The sequence below is a fragment of the Adiantum capillus-veneris genome, chromosome 12 (genome assembly GCF_014529385.1).
Source record: "Adiantum capillus-veneris isolate H3 chromosome 12, ASM1452938v2, whole genome shotgun sequence".
NCBI classification, from domain to species: Eukaryota; Viridiplantae; Streptophyta; class Polypodiopsida; order Polypodiales; family Pteridaceae; genus Adiantum; species Adiantum capillus-veneris.
Genome location: NC_140942.1, coordinates 17,607,604 through 17,628,019, shown reverse-complemented (window position 1 = coordinate 17,628,019; position 20,416 = coordinate 17,607,604). Strand labels below are relative to the sequence as shown.

Genomic DNA, 20,416 nt, shown 5'->3' with positions numbered 1-20,416 from the left:
TGCAATCGCAGGTAAGAGCTCTACGCATTGACGTAAGCCATTCACAGTATTTTGTAGCTTTTGGCGTCGCCGACCGGCGGCCTAATTTCATCATAACTAGAAATTTACATGTTCAAATAAAAAACTAAGCATAGACAGGGTATTGGGGCATCATTGCTAAGCATTTAGTGCATTCTGTGTCGAGAACGACTAAGTAAAAAATCCAATGCTGTTAATAATCGTGATTTTTGAACTTGACCTAAAGTGGGATTTGAGGCCATAGGCATGTGTGCTTAGGTCTTATAAACTTGTCCTAGAAGTTTCGTTACATTTGGATGTCATTTGATGCTGTAACGGATGTGATTTGTTTGCCGACGAGCGATTGGCTTTTGGTGATTTCAGTCACTTGAGTGTAGCCTGAGTTAGATGTGAGTTGTTAGTTGTTTTCCAAGAGATTGACAACCTCTTATAGCCTCTATGCACTCGTCGAGTCAGCTTCGTCCCATGGTTTGACAAATTAATCGTGGTTCTCGCTAATACTGCAATAATAAGATAGGATGGTGAGGTTAGACATACGTCCCACATTTGGCGCCGTTGTTGCCGGTGATCGAAGAGACCTAAACTAGGAAAACACAAGCGTCTTGTGTAATTGTCCTTTAACTTCCTCTAGGTTTTCCTGGAGTTTAAAACTCTCTCTTAGAAACCGCATAGCTTAAGATTGTCGTCTTTTGCTGTGTAGATAGCTTGGAAGTAATCGTACTTGCTGCCCACTTGCTGAGTACCTTTAGGACTGTAGGATTGTAGATATAGATTAGGATTTGGAGAATGATTGGTAGACGAGACAAGTCTTAAGATCAAGACTCTGAAAAACATAAAAAACACAAGAAAACGAGTGTTTGTAGACACTTTTCACAACCCCATTGCATGAGAAACTAGGAGTAGGGTAAGTAGGATCCGAGGTGGATTTCATAGCATTGCTCTCTCTGAAAGAATCAAGTGTGAGTTGTTATGTAAGGTTGCAGAATTTCAGGTCTATGGCTAGAAATAGCACGAAAAGACTCGAATTCACTCAATCCAACTGAGGAGTACGCCTAAGAGTTGTCTGAACCAGTGGGTAAGCTCAAGGACACTCCGAGGTAAAAATTTCAAGAAGTTGATCAAAACTCAGATTATTTACTTTTTCTTGACTTTTTAGGCCAAATTAAGTTTTGACTTGATTTATAGGCTTAAAAACATCATAAAAAGATTGTCTTTGAGAAAATTGCAAAAAAGTGCTCATTTAAAGCCTCAAGTTAATAATCACGTTTATTAACTTTTTGCTCTAAATTAGCCAAGACTCATATTATTGACTCATTGCATGTGTACAAACACATTTTGTAAAGGCCCAAGAGATTTGGATCACTAAAATGGCAAAAAACTAGGTAAAAACTAAAGTTTGTACTGACTTTTTGAATCTTGAGTGTGAATTGAGGAAAAATTTATCCAAACTTGTTGAAAATTGATTCATAGGCTTATCTTGATGTGATAAACATGTGTATATGCTCAGTTGACCAAAAACTTGTAAAATTTTGGCAAAAGTAAATAATCTCGATTATTTACATCTGCCCTATTTTTAAATTTTTTTGACAAAGTTGGTATACCACTAGCTTTACCATGTTGTAATAAGCCCACAAACCAAATTTGGTAAGATTTGGATCACTGGAGTGAAAACTGTGACAAAAATTGCAAAGTTAATCCGCGGATAGATAATTGATGACCATTTGACCAAAAGTTGTCCAAACTTGATGAAAATTGGCTAGTGACCTTAACATAAGGTGCTTAATAGATCTGTGTCAAAGTTGGGACAAAAATTTGTCAGAAGTAAATAATCGCGATTATTTATATTTGCTTCAAAACTTGGTGATTTTACAAATTTGAGTATACCACAAGGTCAAGCATGTCAATTAAACCCCTCAAATCAATTTTGGTGAAATTTGGACCACAAAAGTGAGGCTTAAGCCAGATTCTCGAAACCAGAGTCTGCGGACACGGAACAGTGGGTAAACTTGATCAAATTTTGCCCAAACTTGTTGAAACTTGCCCAAGGGCTTTAACAAGTTGTATACTTGCTAAACCAATCCAAAAAGTGCAAAAAAGTGACAAAAGTAAATAATCACGATTATTTACTTTTGCTATCCAGAGACTTCAAATTTGACTTTTGGGCTTATACAGTGTTAGCCATAGGGAAATTTTGGGTTCAATCGGATCAAAATTGGTACAGATACACTCAGTTTACAGATTGCAGATTAAACCTTGATTTTGCTAAGCTGAATCTGAAAGTCAAAATTTTGACTTCCATAGCACGAATTGAAGTGAAATACAAAGACCAATCACTGGAGTTCTCAAGCGCTCTATTGTCCTTATAGAAAAATAGCTAATTTGACAAATTTTGTACAGGAATCGGTGGCTTGACAAAAAGTTGCAATTGAATCAAGTGGAAATTGACAACAAGTCAATCTAAGGTGGTACTCAAACCAGGGCTTCATAAGTCTATATGCCAACCTTAGATCCGGTCGTGTAATAGGAAATCAAGGCCTATTCAAAGAAAACACCAGTAGAGTATCCACTGAAGAAAAGCGTAAATCAAGGCAATTCCTTGCACACAATTCGTGATTAAGTCTCGGACACTTTTTCAGATTCAACATCCGAAATGTCTTCTTACTCGACTCACTTGGAAATCGAAACGACAATGCGCTACAAACATATACTTTCTTTTTACAAGACTAATTGCCATGGAGCCCAGGTTTACTTGGATCCTAACGAAGAATATGCTATTCGCATTGATCATCATGGTATTGAGTTCGAAGAAGAGATTAGAGCAAATAAACAAGGAAAAATGTACATGGATCGAAACGGAACTCAATATGTACAAGTTGAAAATCTTGATGTGGTAGACAAATGGGCCTTAGAAGTAAACACTACAATCCCTGATATGTCAGGAAAAGAAGGACCACCAACTTTGAAATTCGAGGGATACGATCAAGTAGACTTGAAGCCTTTGAAACGGCTTAGTACGGATAATCCTAGGATCGAAGTCTATTGTTGGGAAGATAGAAACATAAAAGATCCTTTGTGGACTTCTCATGCTAGACTAAGACAATTAACAGCCATGAAGATCATCTATATCTTCAAAATCAAAGATAAGGGATCTGCGAATCTACCAACTTACTTGTTTAGGGATTGTTATAACAACAACTTTGTTATGATGACTCCTGAGGAGGTAGAAGAAACCAAATATCAGGGGTATTCCATACGGGATTGGATATTGGGTCAAGAACTAGAAACCACTCCAAGAGACGAACATCGTGAGAGATCATCGAAGAGTAATGTGAAGAAACCAGAAACCACCTCTCACATAGAAAAACGGGTGACACTAAGGCTAGCCCAAGGCTACATGAGTCACTATTTTCGACAGACTGATTTGAAGGAGCGAAACAGGACCAACTCCCAAAAGACCTGGAGTTGAACCAAATAAACGTGTCAGACCAGCTGATTTTCAAAAATAGGTCAGAAAATACAGTGGATCCAAGGATCCATATGACCACTTAGCAAGCTTCAAGCAAGTGCTAAGAGCAGAGCGTATATTCGATTGCCATACTCAATTCGAGGGGTTTGGAATGACATTAGAAGAAAAAGCTTTGACATGGTTCCAAAACATTCCACCAAGGTCAATCATGGATTTGAATACATTAGCTCAAGGATTTGTAGCTGCTTGTTCTAAAATGGGGATTAAACATAATACGGTAGCTCAAATTTACAGCTTTAAACAGAAACATGGTGAGTCTGTTAGGGATTGTGCAACTCGAATGAAACAATACATTGCTAGATTCCCAGAGATGGAGACACCTACAGAGGAGTGACTTGTCTCATTGTTTCTGGAGGGACTGCTAAACAAAGAACTTCATGCTATACTCTATAGTAAAGAGCATACAACCCTAGAGGCGTGTGTCTCTGATGTTATTGACCTAGGAGACAATTCTGAGATCTTCAATGAAGAGGACGTCCCTAAGGATAACCAAAGCGAGAAGACTGCATCCACAAAACCAGCACAAGTGGGAACGGCTGCTGCAGCACACCACTCTCAGCCATAGAAGATATGCTAAAAAGGATGAACGACATGATGAACAATATGCAAAAAGCACCTATGAGAGAACCAGGATAGGGAATATCCCCACAAGGACAACCAATTAGGCCACAAAAATGGTGTGCAATCGAGGGTAAATGGACCAACCACGAGACCCATGAGTGCTACTTCAGGCCAAAGTATGATGGGAATGTTCCGTACGTGCCCATGAGGCCACAAGGACAACCCATGTATAGATATCAACCTAATATGGCTCAAGTTCAAAGACCACCAATGGGTATGGAGAGACTTCAACCTGTGTTGGGAAAAAAATCTCCTTATCCAGGACATAATGCGGTGCCTATAAAGTACATGCACTCAGAAGGAGTCATAGATGAACAAGCATTAGTGCCTGTTACAACCTATGCAGAGTCTAGTCCATCTACAGTAATGGTAGAGGGAGATTGGCATAGTCCACATCCACCACCAATGGAGGAAACCGTGACTTATGATCCACCAGAGCTCGCACCAATGTATTATGTAGCTAATCAAGGTGTCAGACCTCCCATGGGAAGACCCATGATGAAGCCCAGAATAGGAAACTGTCATAACCGTGGTGCTGATGACCATTGGAAAAACGAATGTCCAAAGCCTGACAAAAACCTCAACCAATTGAAGCCTATTGCATATAATGTTGCAAAAAAGGAGGACACTTTCCAGAAGATTGTCCTAAGAATCCTTTGAACAAAGGAAAAACTGTAGTCAACGTAGTCCAAGTGATGCCTAGTAGCTCATCAGAGAGCGAACTGATTGTTCCAATCAAGGTAATCACTAGAGCCCTGGCAAAGAAAAAGAAACACAATTACTCTGATGATTCGGAGAACACGAAAGTTTCTTCTCAAAGAATCAAAAGAAGCAGAAGCAAAAGATATGAGATGAGAAAACAAAAACAACCGGTTGAAAACGAAGAGAAAGCAAAAATTCTAGCCCAGGACAAGTCGAAAGAAACTGGAAGAGAATTCAAGGAAACAACCGTGAAATCTGGAGGATCCATTCTGGTTGATAAAATTTTTGAGCCTATCAATGGAGCCTTGGAAGCCTACCAAGCAGGATTTAAAGCGGGCCAAAACATGGAAAACAAATGGAAAAACTATCCATCTCCAGACATGGAAGCAGCTAAGCTAGAAGCTTATCAAGATTTGGTAAGAATCACGCAGGAAATGTTGGATAAACAGAAACCCAAGCTTGAAAGTCTTGCAAAATCGAAAGAGCTTGCGGTAGAAGAAACAAAATCCAAATCTGATGTGGTGGCAGAACCCTACCTTGAAACAAATGAACCAGAGCTCATAGTGTCAGACAGTGAAGATGCCTTAGAGGAATTCCATTCGTAGAGGAAGACTGGACAGAACACTTATGGGAAAAAGTAAGGGAAATCAATGATGGGAGCCTAACTTTAAAGTCGGCTCCTATAGAGGAAGTCTGGTTGGATAACCTACCATCTGATATAAACATGGATATACAATCCTTATACGGGGATTGCGGATCAGAGGCTTCAGGGATATCTAAACCAATGACATTAAAAACATTACCTTCTTACTTGGGAGATAACGAAGATGAATCTATCATTTGCAAAACCACTCAAGTCAAAAGAGCCAAACAGACCCTAGAAGTAGACAACATTCATTCAATCATGTCTACATCTATCCAATGCACTCTTACTTTGGGAGAATTGTTGAAACTCAGGCCATACTTATGGAATGATTTACAGAAAACCCTAGAAAAGGTGGGATAACGGGGTTAATCTCTAAGAATCTGGGAAACTCGAAAAATGAAACGAAATACAAAGAGATTCGATTAGTTCCTATGAACAAGGTCAGAGAATATTATGAAGGGGAAGAAGGAAACACTACCCTCCCAGTGAAGTATAATGACATTGAAACCATGGCAATACTGGATAATGGAGCTGGCATAGCCATAGCCACTAAAGCAGTATGGGAATCCTGGGGACAGCCAGCCATTAGACAAACGCGAATGAAATTGCAGTTGGCTGATGGACACATTGAAAGACCATTAGGACTAATAGAAAAAGTGATAACTCCGGTGGAATTGAATATCAACACACTTTTGCCATAGTAGACTGGGAAAAAACTCATCTACGAAATCATATTGGGAAGACCTTTCATGTGATAGGTACAACTTATCTAAGATTGGGGAAACGACTATCTGTACTTGAAGCAAGTGGGATCTATAACAAGAGTCAATCTAAAAGATCACACCTATAGAGACGTCTTGAAAACACCCATCCAAGAGTTTGATTCATTCTCTTCGGTTGAAACTAATCTTCCATCTTGGCTAAACAAAGACACTCCTATTTGGATGTGCAAAGCTTCAGAAAATGGAAGCTTAAGACGAGAGGAATGTATCCTAGAAAGGGACTGTACAGACGAAGCCTACATACCTGAACCCTTTCCAAAGCATTTATTCGAACCATTCGCGTGGTCTCAAATTTTAGCGACAATGATGTGTGAGTGAACACGTCTATGCCTACTCAATTTTGCAATGAGGATGGCTACGACATAATTCCCATCCAAATGATGTCAGTTCTTAACCTTGAAAACAAGGATGAGGAAACTAAGGACTTGATGAAAGCTCAACAAGTCTTTTTTGACCTCTATTATGATGCAACTGATGAGTTGGATGAGTTTTTTGACTTTCCAAACCAGAAATCAAGAAGACAAAAAAGGTATAGAAGAAAGAGGGACACTAAAATTGTGAAAGCACGACCTATGCCATCAGTCTCCAGTAAAACACGATTCCTGATGCAGATAGATGCTAATGATTGTGTCAAGGACAAAATAACTGGCAGATATCCTTCAAACGAAAACTCAAAAATGTCTCAGACATTGAGAAAAACAAGGAAGGGTACTCACGAAGAACATCAGGATAAAAAACCACTCATGACCAGAGTCGAGCGGGAAAAGAAATATCAAGAGTTGAAAAAATCTCTAAAGGAGATATACACAACCGAAGTGGAAACCACGGAAGAGGATGGTAAGGATGTAATGCATATTCCATCCCATTACAAAAAGCATACTCTCCAAGATCGGAAAATCATAATCGAACAGCGGGTTAGGGAATTACAGAAACAAGGCGAGTCTTACGAAGGCCCTGAAAACGCTAAAAGGGTAGACTTGGTTGAACCTGGAGAAGAGCCTAGACCAGCTTACATTGCAAACAACTTAACAGAAGAAGAAGAAAAGCTTTTGCTAAGCTTGTTAAAGGAATACTGGGATATCTTTGCTTGGTCTTACAAGGATCTCAAGGGTGTTGATCCAGAAATCTGCCACCATGAGAGATGATGCGAAACCAAGTAGACAGAGACCATACACTTATAACGAAACATTTACCAGGAAGATCAAAGAAGAGATTGAAAAACTAAAGGAAGCTGAATTCATTTACGAAATTGAACACACTAATTGGGTGTCCCCAATTGTGGTAGTACCTAAGAAGAATGGGAAATTACGAGTGCGCATTAATCTCAAAAAAGTGAATGCAGCTACCATTAGAGACAACTTTCCTCTTCCGATAACGGAGCACGTTTTAGAACGAGTGGTAGGAAAAGAAGCTTACAGCTTCCTAGATGGCTTTTCGGGATACAATCAACTTTTGGTTGACCCAAAAGATCAACATAAAACTGCTTTTGCAACAGAATGGGGTATATTTGCCTATCGGGTTATGCCATTTGGGTTAATTAATGCTCCAGCCACATTTCAAAGATTGATGAGCCATGCTTTCAAAGAGTATCTTCGGAAATTCTTGGAAGTATACATGGATGATTTATGTGTACATTCGTCAATCTGAGCTGACCATTTTGAACACCTCAAAAAGGTATTTGAGAAATATAGACTTTATAGGATTTGCTTAAACCCGGAAAAGTGCACATTCATGGGAAGACAAGGGAAAATCCTTGGACACATAGTGTCTTAAAATGGCATAGCTACCGATATTGAAAAGATTCATGTCATTGCTGATTTGCCTAGACCAACAAAAATTAAAGGGGTACAAGCCTTCATGGGACATTGTGGATATTACTGACGGTTCATCTACATTTATGCTATAATTGCAAAACCCATGTATAGCTTGATTACGCACTTTGAATGGACTGAGGTATGTGAAGAATCCTTCATGAAGCTTAAGCAAGCTCTCACCTCAGCTCCAATATTGAAAGCACCCGATTGGGATAAGGTATTCCACGTACACGTAGATGCTTCAAACTTTGCTATTGGTTGTATACTAGCCCAACCAGGAGATGGGAAAATTGACATTCCTATTTCTTATGCTAGCCGACAACTAAATATGGCAGAAAAGAATTACACCACCACTGAAAGAGAAGGACTAGGAATGATCTATGCCGTTAAAAAGTATAGACATTACCTATTGGCCAACAAGTTTGTGTTCTTTGTGGACCACCAAGCTTTGTTATATTTGGTCAACAAGCCATGCAACACAGGAAGACTAGTGAGATGGTTCATCATTCTTCTTGAATTTGATTTCACTGTGGTTGTAAAAAAAGGAACTACACATCAACGAGCAAATCATTTGTCCATGATTGTTTCAGGGGAATCACCTAAAGGGGTAGCTGATGATCTACCAGATGCCTATTTGTTCTCCGTGGAAATGATACCTAGATGGCCAGAAAAAATTGTGTCATTGATGACAATAGCTCAAGTGGATTCACCACTTCCTATCACAGTTGATTTAATCGAGCAATCCGCTATGTATCAATTACTAGCTAGGAGGCTATATAAAAGAAATCGAGACGGGATATTGCTTTTATGCATTAACCTTGAAGAAAGGGATCAGTACCTAAGTCAAGCACATATTACCATAGTAGGACTTCACTTTGCGAAAGACCAAACTATGCAACGAATCGTAAGACTTGGAGTATTTTGGCCGACTATGAGAAGAGATGTTCGATATTTTGTAAAGGATTGCCCTCAATGTCAGAAACAACCACCCATTCCTCATGTAACTTTGTTTCAAATGTCACATGTTCCTAAGTGGAGTAACTATCTGGTTACTTACTTATCAAACCGAACATTTCTTGAGGATATGAGTGAAAGCCGTCAAAGAGAAATTGAAACGGAAGCAAGGGACTATGCTCTCATTGGGAACCAATTGTATTGGAGAGGTAAGGATCAACATTTGCGTCTTTGTGCAAATGAAAACGAGTATATTCCGATTATAGAACAAGCACATGCTGGATTAGTTGGAGGTCACTTTTCTAGTGAAACCACCGCAAGAGCAATCTTAATTGGCAGGCATATGGTGGCCAACACTTTTTGTTGATGCCAAAGAATATGTTTGAAGGTGTGATGCTTGTCAACGAGCAAAAATGCCAACACGAGTAGACAACATGCCTTTAAGACCAATGATGGGGCCTAGAGCCTTTGCAAAATGGGGTATAGATTTTGTTGGACCGATACAGCCACCTGCTTATAGAACCCAAGATCAATATATCATTGTAGTTACAGACTATTTGACCAAGTGGGCCGAGGCTAAAGCAACCCAAAAGAATGATACTAGAACCACTGCTTCATTCTTATATGAGTATGTATTCATAAGGTATGGACTGCCAATAGAGATTGTCACTGATCGGGGAACTCATTTCCTCAACGAGGTAATAGAGTATTTGCTTAATGAGTTTATGGTTACATAACAAATCAGCACCATATCACCCACAAGCAAACGGACAAGCTCAGCATACGAATAAAATTCTTAGCTCGGTACTGAACAAAATGGTTAGTTTAGGAAGGACAGGTTGGGAAATGAATCTCCATGCTGCTCTATGGGCTTATCAAGTTTCATTCAAAATGGCTTTAAATGCTACACCCTTTAACCTTGTTTATGGTCTTGATGCCATACTGCCAATAGAATTTCTATTGCTGACCTTAAGGGTAGCACAAACTCTTGAGTAAACTGGACATGAATTGTTAGAAAGACTTGAAGATTTGGAAAATCTAGACGAGAAAGGGCTAAATGCTGTAGCTCATATCTATGCACAAAAGAGGAAACAAAAACAGTTTTTTGATTCCCACTTAATCACCAAAATTTTCAAGAAAGGGGAATTAGTTCTAGTCTATTCCCTTAAGCAACACATTCCCAAGTTTTTTTTGTTTGTACAGTAATATGAAGACTCCACCACGAAAGTGCACCATAGCAGCAACTGATGGTGGTTCAGCTAGCATGCTTTCATCTAGTAGCAAGCCTAGGAGCTCCACAACATTGGGCATGAAGTCTGAAACTATCGGCGAAAAAAGCATTGGTACATATCAACTCTGTCTCTTCAATTGTAGCAATGTTCTTTTCAATGCTTGTTTATGTTTGTTTACTATGTCAAATGTGGTTTGTAGCAAGATCTTCCTGGAGGATTCAATACCCTAAGCAAACTCGATTTTGCTACACACGAGACGAGTTGCATGAGGAGTATGGCTTAAGCTTGGAGGGCAAGCTCTACCAGCACCTCAGTGAGGTTGATGTCACAGATCAGGATTGGTTGTCGGTCTTCATGAAGAAAAGGGAGAAGGGATCTAGAATCTTTCTGCATATGATGCGACCTGAGTTTGTAGATGAATGCAGGTTACTGTTTCACAAAGTCTACCAAAGCATGCCAGCCAACAAAGAGATCACACACAAGCTTGCAACGTTGTTTGTGTACGAGCGATGCCCAGCTGCTCGGCAAGATCCTGCAGGTCGAAAGGTTGCATGGGCTGCTTTTGGGGAACATGTTTTGGACCATTGCAAGAAGCTTTCGGGTGGCATCGACAAGAAAGTAAAGATTTGGCTGGAGAATAATGAGGGGACATCACTTCAGCCCCTTTGTCTTGACAATGTCGGGGCAAGTCATAAAAGTGGGCAAAATGCTTTCTTATCTGGCAGCACTTCTCTAGTTAGTGCCTCCTTTATAAGCCAGCAAGTAAATGCACAGGTGGAGCAGATTCTGGATGCAAAAAGGGATGCATTAAAGGTTTTGAACACAACATTGGATAATGTGAGAGTAGAGCTACAAGACAGGAACCAAAGTATGTGGAAGATACAAGGGACATCTTCAGCCACGGCAATGCTTCAGGGGCAATTGCAAGAGCTCTAGATATTGCGGTCCAACATGAAGGGAGTTGTCGATACTGACCCTAATTTTTTGGTGATTGAAGGCAAGATGGCTGCTCTAACTAGTGCACTCACAGCTCTTGGGGCCGACGCAAGCAGCTCGAACATAAGAGATGAGGTGGATCGTCTCTAGGTATGTGTCGACCAAGTCAAGGCAGGATTTTTGTTTATGTGGTAATGCCCTAGGTACTTGACATGGTACTCTCTTCTATTTAGGTGGTTTTGTTTGCCATGCCAGTTATTTCTATTTATGTGGTAATGCCCTGGGTACTTGACATGGTACTCTTTTCTATTTAGATGGTTGTTTTTGTCATGCCAGTTATTTCTGTTATGGTGCTAAGTGCCCAACATACCTGACATGGTAGTTTTTTCTATTGTGGGATTCTATTATGGTAATAGTGCCCAAGGTACTTGACATGGTAGTTTCTTTTTACATTCTTTTTGTTACGGTGACATTGACCAAGTACTTTTCCATGGTGGTTTTTTTTGCTATGAGTATTTGTTTTTTCCATGGAAGTTTGTCTATTATTGTGGTACTTGTCATGGTAGTTTTTTCTACCATGACAGGTGCAGGGGTCATGGCTATTTTTCCAGGTATCATGTAATGGCCAAAATGCCTGTCATGGTACTTCGTTTGATCATGGTTGTGTTTTTTTCATGGCAGTATTTCTTGCTATGGTACTTTTCTTTTGCTATTGTTGTAGTGCTCAAGGTACTTTTCTACTATCCATGGTATATGTCATTACCTTAGAGGTTTTTTGGAAAGCCATCTCTGTTATGGTGGAAGTGCCCAAGGTACTTTTTCATGGTTTTTTTTGCTATGGTTGATTGTTTCTTTAAGGAAGTTTGTTGCTATTGTGGTTGTGCCCAAGGTACTTGTAAAGGTAATTTTTCCTATTAAGGTGGTTGTACGGTCATTGCTTATTAGTGTGTAGTGTCCAAGAAACTTGTCATTGTAATTTGTTTTTGGTCATGGTGGCTTTTTTATCATGATAGTCTTTCCTGTTATGGTAGTAGCTTTTGCCTTGATGTTTTTAATGGAATGGCAGTTTTCTGTTATGGTGGTAGTGTCCAAGGTACTTTTCTACTTGCCATGGTATTTTTAATTGCCTTGGCGGTTTTTTGGAGTGTCCAAAGTACTTTTGTATGGTAGTTTTTTCTGTCAAAGGTACTTGTCATGGTACTTTGTGTTGTAATGGTGGTTCTCATATCTAATCCCTGTGGGCCTTTTGTTCTTCATTTGTCATGCAGAAAGAATTGGCTGACTTGGAAGCATCAGCGAGTACGTGTGTGCAACAGATCAACTTTTGTGAGAGCATGTTGGAGCAGGTGAAGGCTGGTGACACAATGTTACTGCTTCCGACAGCTGGCCAGCACTTGAGCCGCTTGCAGGCTACATTCTTTGTTCCAGGACTATGTGCTGCATGTGGTCTTGCATTCATGGCTTCCCATGTGGTTTGTGTATACACGCTATCATGTGGTCATGCATACCATGCTTTGTATTTTGCTGCCTGGCTTGGATCAGAGACGGTATGTGCGGACGCCTCTTGCAAGAGTAGTATTCCAGATTCACTTAAATCAATGCTCCTACATACAGGTTGGTTACCGTTGCTTCCAATATCATATAAATCCAATAACAGTTCAGGTTGCCTTGAAGTATCTGCTGATTGCACAAGCCTGAACATCACTGATGTGCTTGCAGGTTCTGGCCATATTCCTTGTGTGGCGCCGAAACAGGATGACGTGCCAAAGGTTGTGCTACAAGCTACTCCTGAAGCCCATAGTGTGTACTCCAGTGAGGGCACTCCAGTTGTGAAGGTAGACCCCCATGCAAGCACAGCAGCAGTTGAGCCACAACCAAGCGAAAGCAGTCCAAAGGAAGATGCAACGGTTGACGATGCGGAGGCAATAGCGCAAGAGGGAGTGGATGCAGTGCAGCGCATGGTAGATGGTGATGAGAATCCATATTCTCCCATCTTTCTGAGTGACATGGTGAAGGTGTCAAAGAAGCGCAAGAAAAACAGTGATGGTAAGTGGTAATGGTATTGGACTTGTCAACTTCTATGCAATGTCTGCATGGTGCTGATGTGTTGTTTTATGACATAGGTGGATCTTCCAAAAAGAATAGACCTTCGGAGTCCACACGTTCAAAGCACCATGCTCATCATGCAGATGGAGATATGGGAGAGAGGGAAGCACCCAGATCACCTCCTGCCGTGAAGAAGACTCCCAGAAAGAGTACTCCCCTCCGCAATCCTTCTAGTGTTTCCCACCCCCCCAAGCCTCGAGTTTGCAAGAAATTGTGACTCTTCAATTGTAATACAAGAATCTGTGATTCTTGATTTTGAATGCAAAAGAAATTTTTTTGTCGGCCTCTATGTTTTTGTCGCTTTTATGTTTCATAAGCACAATGTCTATGTTTTTGTCGGCCTCTATGTTTTTGTCGCTTTTATGTCAAATATTGCCTCGTGTTTATTTTTCAATGTTGAATGCTGTCTTTTACAGAATGTCCAAAGGAAAAGGGGACCCTCAAGCTGCCCATAGAGAAAATCATCATCATCAGAGATCCCCCAAAGTACATTCCCCCAGTTATCTCCTCCTTGCCATATGATGATCCAACCCGATCAGTCCTCATATTAGATCTTAATGGTGTACTTTGTCTTACATGTACACCTAATAAGCACGACCCTTCGTCTGTCCCCGATATTGAAGCTACATCATTTGTCAAGCATGAGGAGGCAGATGGCAGGTACTTGTTTATTCCGAAAGATGCACATGATTTTATTGCATGGGCTGTGACATGGGCAAATGTCTACATATGGAGCAGTGCAATGCTCAGTAGAGTGGGCTCAAGAATTCGAAGATGTTTTCCCCAGGTTCACAGTTATATTAGTGGATGGGCTGGACAACAGTTATGTGATGTGGGTAGTTACTGTTTTGGTGGTGGAAGGCCAGCATTTTTCAAAGTATTGCAGAATTTTTTGGCGAAGCTGCAGCGGTATGATACCAGCAATGTCCTTTTAATTGACAACAGTTCCTATAAATGTCATTATAATCCCAGAGGTACTTACATCATAGTGCCTGGTATTGAGCACCGCTCCAGCCAATACTTGTCAAAAGATCTAAAGGCCTGGCTAGAAGGGTGGCAGCATGCTACGGATCATCGTGCCTTGGCGGACACATTCAGCAAACCAAAACCTAATGATGACGACAAGTATGTATTCACAGCAATTGCAAAAGGGTTTCAAAAGACATCGTATGATGCGTACTTATGTGGGCCACAGCTCATGGCCATAGAGTGTAAGCAACGATGACGTCCCTTGATTTTTTTAGGATGACAGATCCTCTATGTACCTTTTTGTAACTAAACTAAACCCGTGCCAGAACCTTGTATATTTATATGCTACTTTCCACGTGGAAACCAATTTGTTGGCTTCATTTTGATTGCCATTATAACTGATGTAATGACTCTTCGTCAAATTGTTGAAGATGAAATATATTCCAACTGGTTGGATGCGTTGTCTTTGTGTCCCAGCATTGAAGTGTTATTTTTCTGATTCAAGTAGTTTAAGACTGTTCAAGTGTCTAAGCATTGAAGTGTTATTTTTCTGATTCTGTTATTGTTTCCCAATTTAAAACAGTTACAATGTAAGGTACTTTGGGTTGGCATACCAAAACTTAATAGATTGTTGTGTACAGAATCGACCCAGGGACTACCTATAAGGTACTTTGGACTGGCATACAACAACTTTTACAAGTCCTTGTTTCCTACATAGTTTAATACAATTTCCACTTGTGAAATACTTGTAAGGTACTTTTGGTTGTCATACCTGTAAAGAACCTATAAGGTACTTTGGGTTGGCATACAAATTTTACAAGTCCTTGTTTCCTACATAGTTTAAGATAGTTTCCACCTGTGAACTACCTGTAAGGTACTTTTGGTTGTCAGACATGTAAAGAACCTATAAGGTACTTTGGGCTGGCATACAACAACTTTTACAAGTCCTTGTTTCCTACATAATTTAATACAGTTTCCACCTGTGAAGTACCTGTAAGGTACTTTTGGTTGTCAGACCTGTAAAGAACCTATAAGGTACTTTGGGATGGCATACAAAAGGTTTTACAAGTGCTTGTTACTTACATATCTTAACATACAGAAACCACTTCAGGACTACCTTAAAGGTACTTTGGGCCGGTAGATAAACTTTTAGAGGTGCTTGTGAACTACCTGTAAGGTACTTTAGGCTGATAGACAGGTACTTTGTGTTCCAGAATTGAAGTGCTATTTTTGTTACTCAAGTAGACAAAAGAGTTTACAAGTACTTGTTTGGACTGGCCTGCAAGAGGTTTTGAATCCTACGATAGGCTCCTACAAAAACCACCTGTGGAATAGTTGCATGGTACTTTGAAGCTAATTACTGGTACTTCTACAAGTTACTTGGGCAACAACCTATATCACTATTGGCATACTATTGTACACATTTTCATATACTTCTACAGCGAGTTTGAACTTATGTGGCTCTCCTTCTAAGGGTTCCAAGGGTATCTTAATCGATCTAACCAAGTGTGATGCAAGAAGCACTTTTGGTTGACTAGCAGGCATGTAATAGATATGCTCGGCACCTTCCACTAGCTTGTAATAGTACCCCTCAACCAAATAGCTCCTTGTAGAAAGTATGTTTCCCCAGGAATCACTCAAGTCTCTTGCTGTTTTGTATTTCTCCTGTGAGCACCTCAAAAGGTAGAAGTCAGCTCCATCTTCATTGGCATTGGTGGAAAAGGCATCACCGATGCATAGAGCATCACTAATTGCGTCATGGTGCCCACCATACATCGGCAAATCTGATCCTTCGTCATCGCTAAAATATTCACTTTCTGCATTGTCACCATCCAATGCCTCAAGGGTTAGATACTCCCAGTACTCAACATGTGTGTTGTTCAAGCATCGCCTCCAATGCTGGGACATACAAAATTCACAAAAACAAGCGAGAAGTCTGGAACGGAGTGCACACTTGTCGCTCTTGGAGTATCCATTGACACAGTGTATTGATCGTGAGCCTTCAGCTCGCTTGCAATTCCACTTCTTCTCCCTTGGCACCTCAGTTGCTTGGACCTCCCAAAAAATCCTGTTCACCCCTATGTGACCACTTTCATCATTAAATTTACGCTTCAAGAAGCCAACAACATCCTTGGCACACTTCATGTGCCATGCATCAGCCTTTAACTGCTCATGTGTTAAAGACCTCTTAACAACTGCCCCTGCCCCATCATGCTCCCCTTTGTCGTGGCCCGAGGCAAAGAAACTCCACAGCATTTCAATGCCAGTCAAACCATAGTACCTAAAACAATGACCCACCTTCAATGCTGGGCAGAAACAAATTTCTGGAAACTTTTCATTAGAGGTGGAATAAAACGTGGCGTACCTTGACACGAAGAAGAACGGTCTAGATGACTTGAATTGAGCAGCACATCCATCTGACCACACCCAGTGCCTCTTCAAGAAGTTGAAACCCTGATTTTGAAGCCAAACACTATGCAGTTGCAAGCAATGTTGCACAAAAAGCGTGTCATGATCTTTGTCATCAGAAATGTAAAAATGTGTATATTTTAACACCTGGTCTTTCTCGTCTCGAATGTATGTAATGTGCACCAAGATGGTGACTTGTGAAGAGTACCAATGCATTGACTGGATTTCATTTTGCTCCTTAAATGAGTAATTTTCCGCAAAGTCGATAACAGAGACCACTACATCTCTCGGAAACCTATGAATGCAATCTTTGAACTGCTGAGATTGCCATCGGGCAATAAAATTGTGTTGGATGTAAGTGGTCAGATGCTTTTTAAGAAAAGTTGTGAAATCCTTGCATCCCATTTCCTTCACCAGAAGATCCTTGCGCTTCTTGCCTTGAGAATGGGTTGAGGCAACGTCTTCAAACACCTTAACAGAAATTTGGGCTGCACTTTCAAGTGTTTCGTTTGGACAAAGCAATAATCTCTTCGACCCACATTGAGGACATTCTCCCTTCAAGCAAGTCAACTTATGAAATACGGAGTCCATTGGTTTTTCACATAACACACTTTCAGTCAATGTGCTTACACTGGTGTATGTGTACGTGGCAACTTCACACTTACTTGGAGCCTCTTTTGGCAAGCATCTATGAACTTTTTCTACCTCCAAAGTACCTAGAGAACCCATTTAAACTCACATGGTACTTTCAAGACTACCTTTGCAAGGTATTCTAGACTCTTTCAAAGATCCAGAGTACCTAAAGAGCCTTTATACTATCATGGTACTTCCATGACTACCGTTGAAAGGAACTATGTGACTTTTCTCTGCCTCCAAAGTTCCTAGAGAATCTCTTCACTCTCATGGTAAATAACTACCTTTGAAAGGTCCAGAGTACCTAAAGAGCCTCTTTCAAGACTCTTTCAAAGGTCCAGAGTACCTAAAGAGCCTCTTTACTGTCATGGTACTTCCATGACTACCTTTGAAAGGAACTCTATGAACTTTTTCTAGCTCCAAAGTACCTAGAGGACCCATTTAGACTCACATGGTACTTTCAAGACTACCTTTGCGAGGTATTCTAGACTCTTTCAAAGATCCAGAGTACCTAAAGATCCTTTTATACTATCATGGTACTTCCATGACTACCCTTGAAAGGAACTCTATGACTTTTCTCTACATCCAAAGTTCATACCTATGAAAATTTAGGAGCATACCTGTGAATCATCAAGCAAATGTATTGGATGCTTTATGTAAGATTTTTTGCCCAATCGTTTTCGACACACATCTTTTTTGTTTGGCGACACTCTTGTCTCTGTCTGCCAAAAGGAAAAAACAAGGTCTTTTGTCGCTTGTGTGATGGTGGAACTTTGAGGTACTTGACGACTACATAATTGCAAAGGAAATGCGCCAACCTCAGCCTGTTTTAACCTTGAATTGGCTGCTGCAAAGTTTTGCCGATGCAATCCAGTAAATCTGGCCATCTTGGAGTTGCTAATAGACCTTGATGGATCTCCTTCACTATTCACCAACATCATGCAAACAGCTCTTTTAATCTTCAGCTCCTCTTCAGACATGGATGCTTTGACTTTAGTAATTGTGCCTCGAATATTGGATAGTATTGACTTCTCAGATGCATGATGCAAACGTCTAAAAGCTGGCAGTCCTAGAAGACATTGAAAGGCGGTTTTCTTAGCATCGCAAGTCATGCCTTTTGTTGCTTCCTACCAGCATTTTGAGACTTTCATGCAAACCTGATTCACATCTTCTGTTGACCTTGAACCTGATGCATCACTTTCTCGTTGTCTCCTACGGATCTCTCTTTTCATCATAGAACAATATTCTCGCATCCGATGGTTACCTTCATGGCGAATTGTGACTGAGTCATCCCTGTGGTAATTGTGAGTCATGTCATCATGAAGTGGATTGTATTGCGCATGCTGCTGAAAGTAGTCAGAGCCCTACAGTGTACTTGGAGGTGGCTCGTTTTGCACAATCCTCTCTTCAAAACATCCGACACCACAAGCAATGGCCGGCAAATTGTGTGGAGGTTGTTGCTGGTGCGGAACGTGCTCTCCCAAGCGGCTGAAATCGACATTCCACAAAAGGTGACAATCGATTGGAGGCTGCTGCTCAGACACATCCTGTTGGCCAATCTCCTGCTGCAACATCTCCATCCCGATCTCCTGGACCTTTAGTCTCCACACCTTATGAAAATTCTCCACAAGTTCCTGCTGCAATTTTCCTTCTTCTTGCAAGAGAGAGAGAGAGAGAGAGAGAGAGAGAGAGAGAGAGAGAGAGAGAGAGAGAGAGAGAGAGAGAGAGAGAGAGAGAGAGAGAGAGAGAGAGAGAGAGAGAGAGAGAGAGCTCGTAGACTACTGAAAGGGGAGGTAGAGAGTCTTGCATTCGACTAAATCAAGAACCGTTAAAGTTTTTGGCACAACGCCTTTAGAAATATTAAATATTTATCGTTTGGCTTTTGAAAACTGCCAACAAAACACCATCCAATAGGGCCTCACAAGAGGTGTCAAGGACACTACTTTTTGCACCACCAACCCATGCTTTCAACCAGCTACATTTGCCGATCTTATCCACAAGCAGGTGGAAGAGTCAGCCTGTCTGTACCATCAACGTTTCCATTTCCTGGCAAAAAGGCCACCAAGGTACACGACACCAAATCACGCCGTGGCCACCACTTTTACACAAGTTCTGAAGTCAACCACCAGACAACCTGTGGACCACGCGCAATACGTGTTGACAACATTGAAGGCCACCAAGAAGGAGGGAAAGATAACATACTTGGGCGCGCTGGAAGTATTGACCATAATAGCCTATCATGCCATCGGCATGGCCGTAAACCTACCGCCTGCCCCAGATCAGAACACATGGATCTTGGCAGCTCAACCCTCTCCAAGATCTACAAGATCTAGTAAGCGATCATTTAAATCAGGTGATGAATTTGATGGATGAATTTGATGACAGTTCATCAGAGCAGCATAGCAGTGAAAACCCCGACAATGAAGAAAAAAGAGCTAGGTGGGAAGAAATGAAGCGAAAAGCTGTGGCTGCCCACCAAGAGGAGAGAGTGCAGAAGCAAGCAAGATTTGAAAGAGAAAAATAGGCGTATCATTGCACTAGGCAAGCGCAGGGAAAAGACCCAGAAAAGTGGGTACCCACCAGCTTGAAGGGACTTCGAACAAAACATCATTCAAGGAAAGAGGCCGAGGATCCCAAGGATCATTTAGAAAGAATGTACCAAGAGGCAGAGGCCCTGAAGCTGAAAGAGGTGGAAGAAACGGCCAAGAAAGCTGAGGAAGCAACAACTCAAAAGCAAGGCTAGGCATCCCCTCGACCCACCTCACCGCCGCCGGAACAACAGGACCAGCCCATGCCCACTCCACCATCATCACCGCCAGGCCAAGAGACCACTGAAGAAGCTGAGACCGACAAGGCAAAAGATTCTGATCTCACCCACCAAATGGAAGCTACACAAAAAACTGACCACGTCGAGCAACGTGAAGAAAAGGAAGTGAATCAGCACCAGAGTAGACAACTGAGGATACTCACAAGGAGGCGGATGAAACTGATAAAGAGAAAGATACAGAAAAAGAGCAAACCACTACACATGAGAAAGAAACCGAGACTGAGAAGGCGGAAAGGCTTGC

At 41.0% G+C, this 20,416-nt stretch overlaps 1 pseudogene; it reads left to right on the top strand.

The window, feature by feature from the left end:
* The first annotated feature begins 11,297 nt into the window (after positions 1 to 11,297).
* On the top strand, positions 11,298 to 13,554 carry LOC147445376 (uncharacterized; annotated as a pseudogene).
* The last annotated feature ends 6,862 nt before the right edge of the window (positions 13,555 to 20,416 follow it).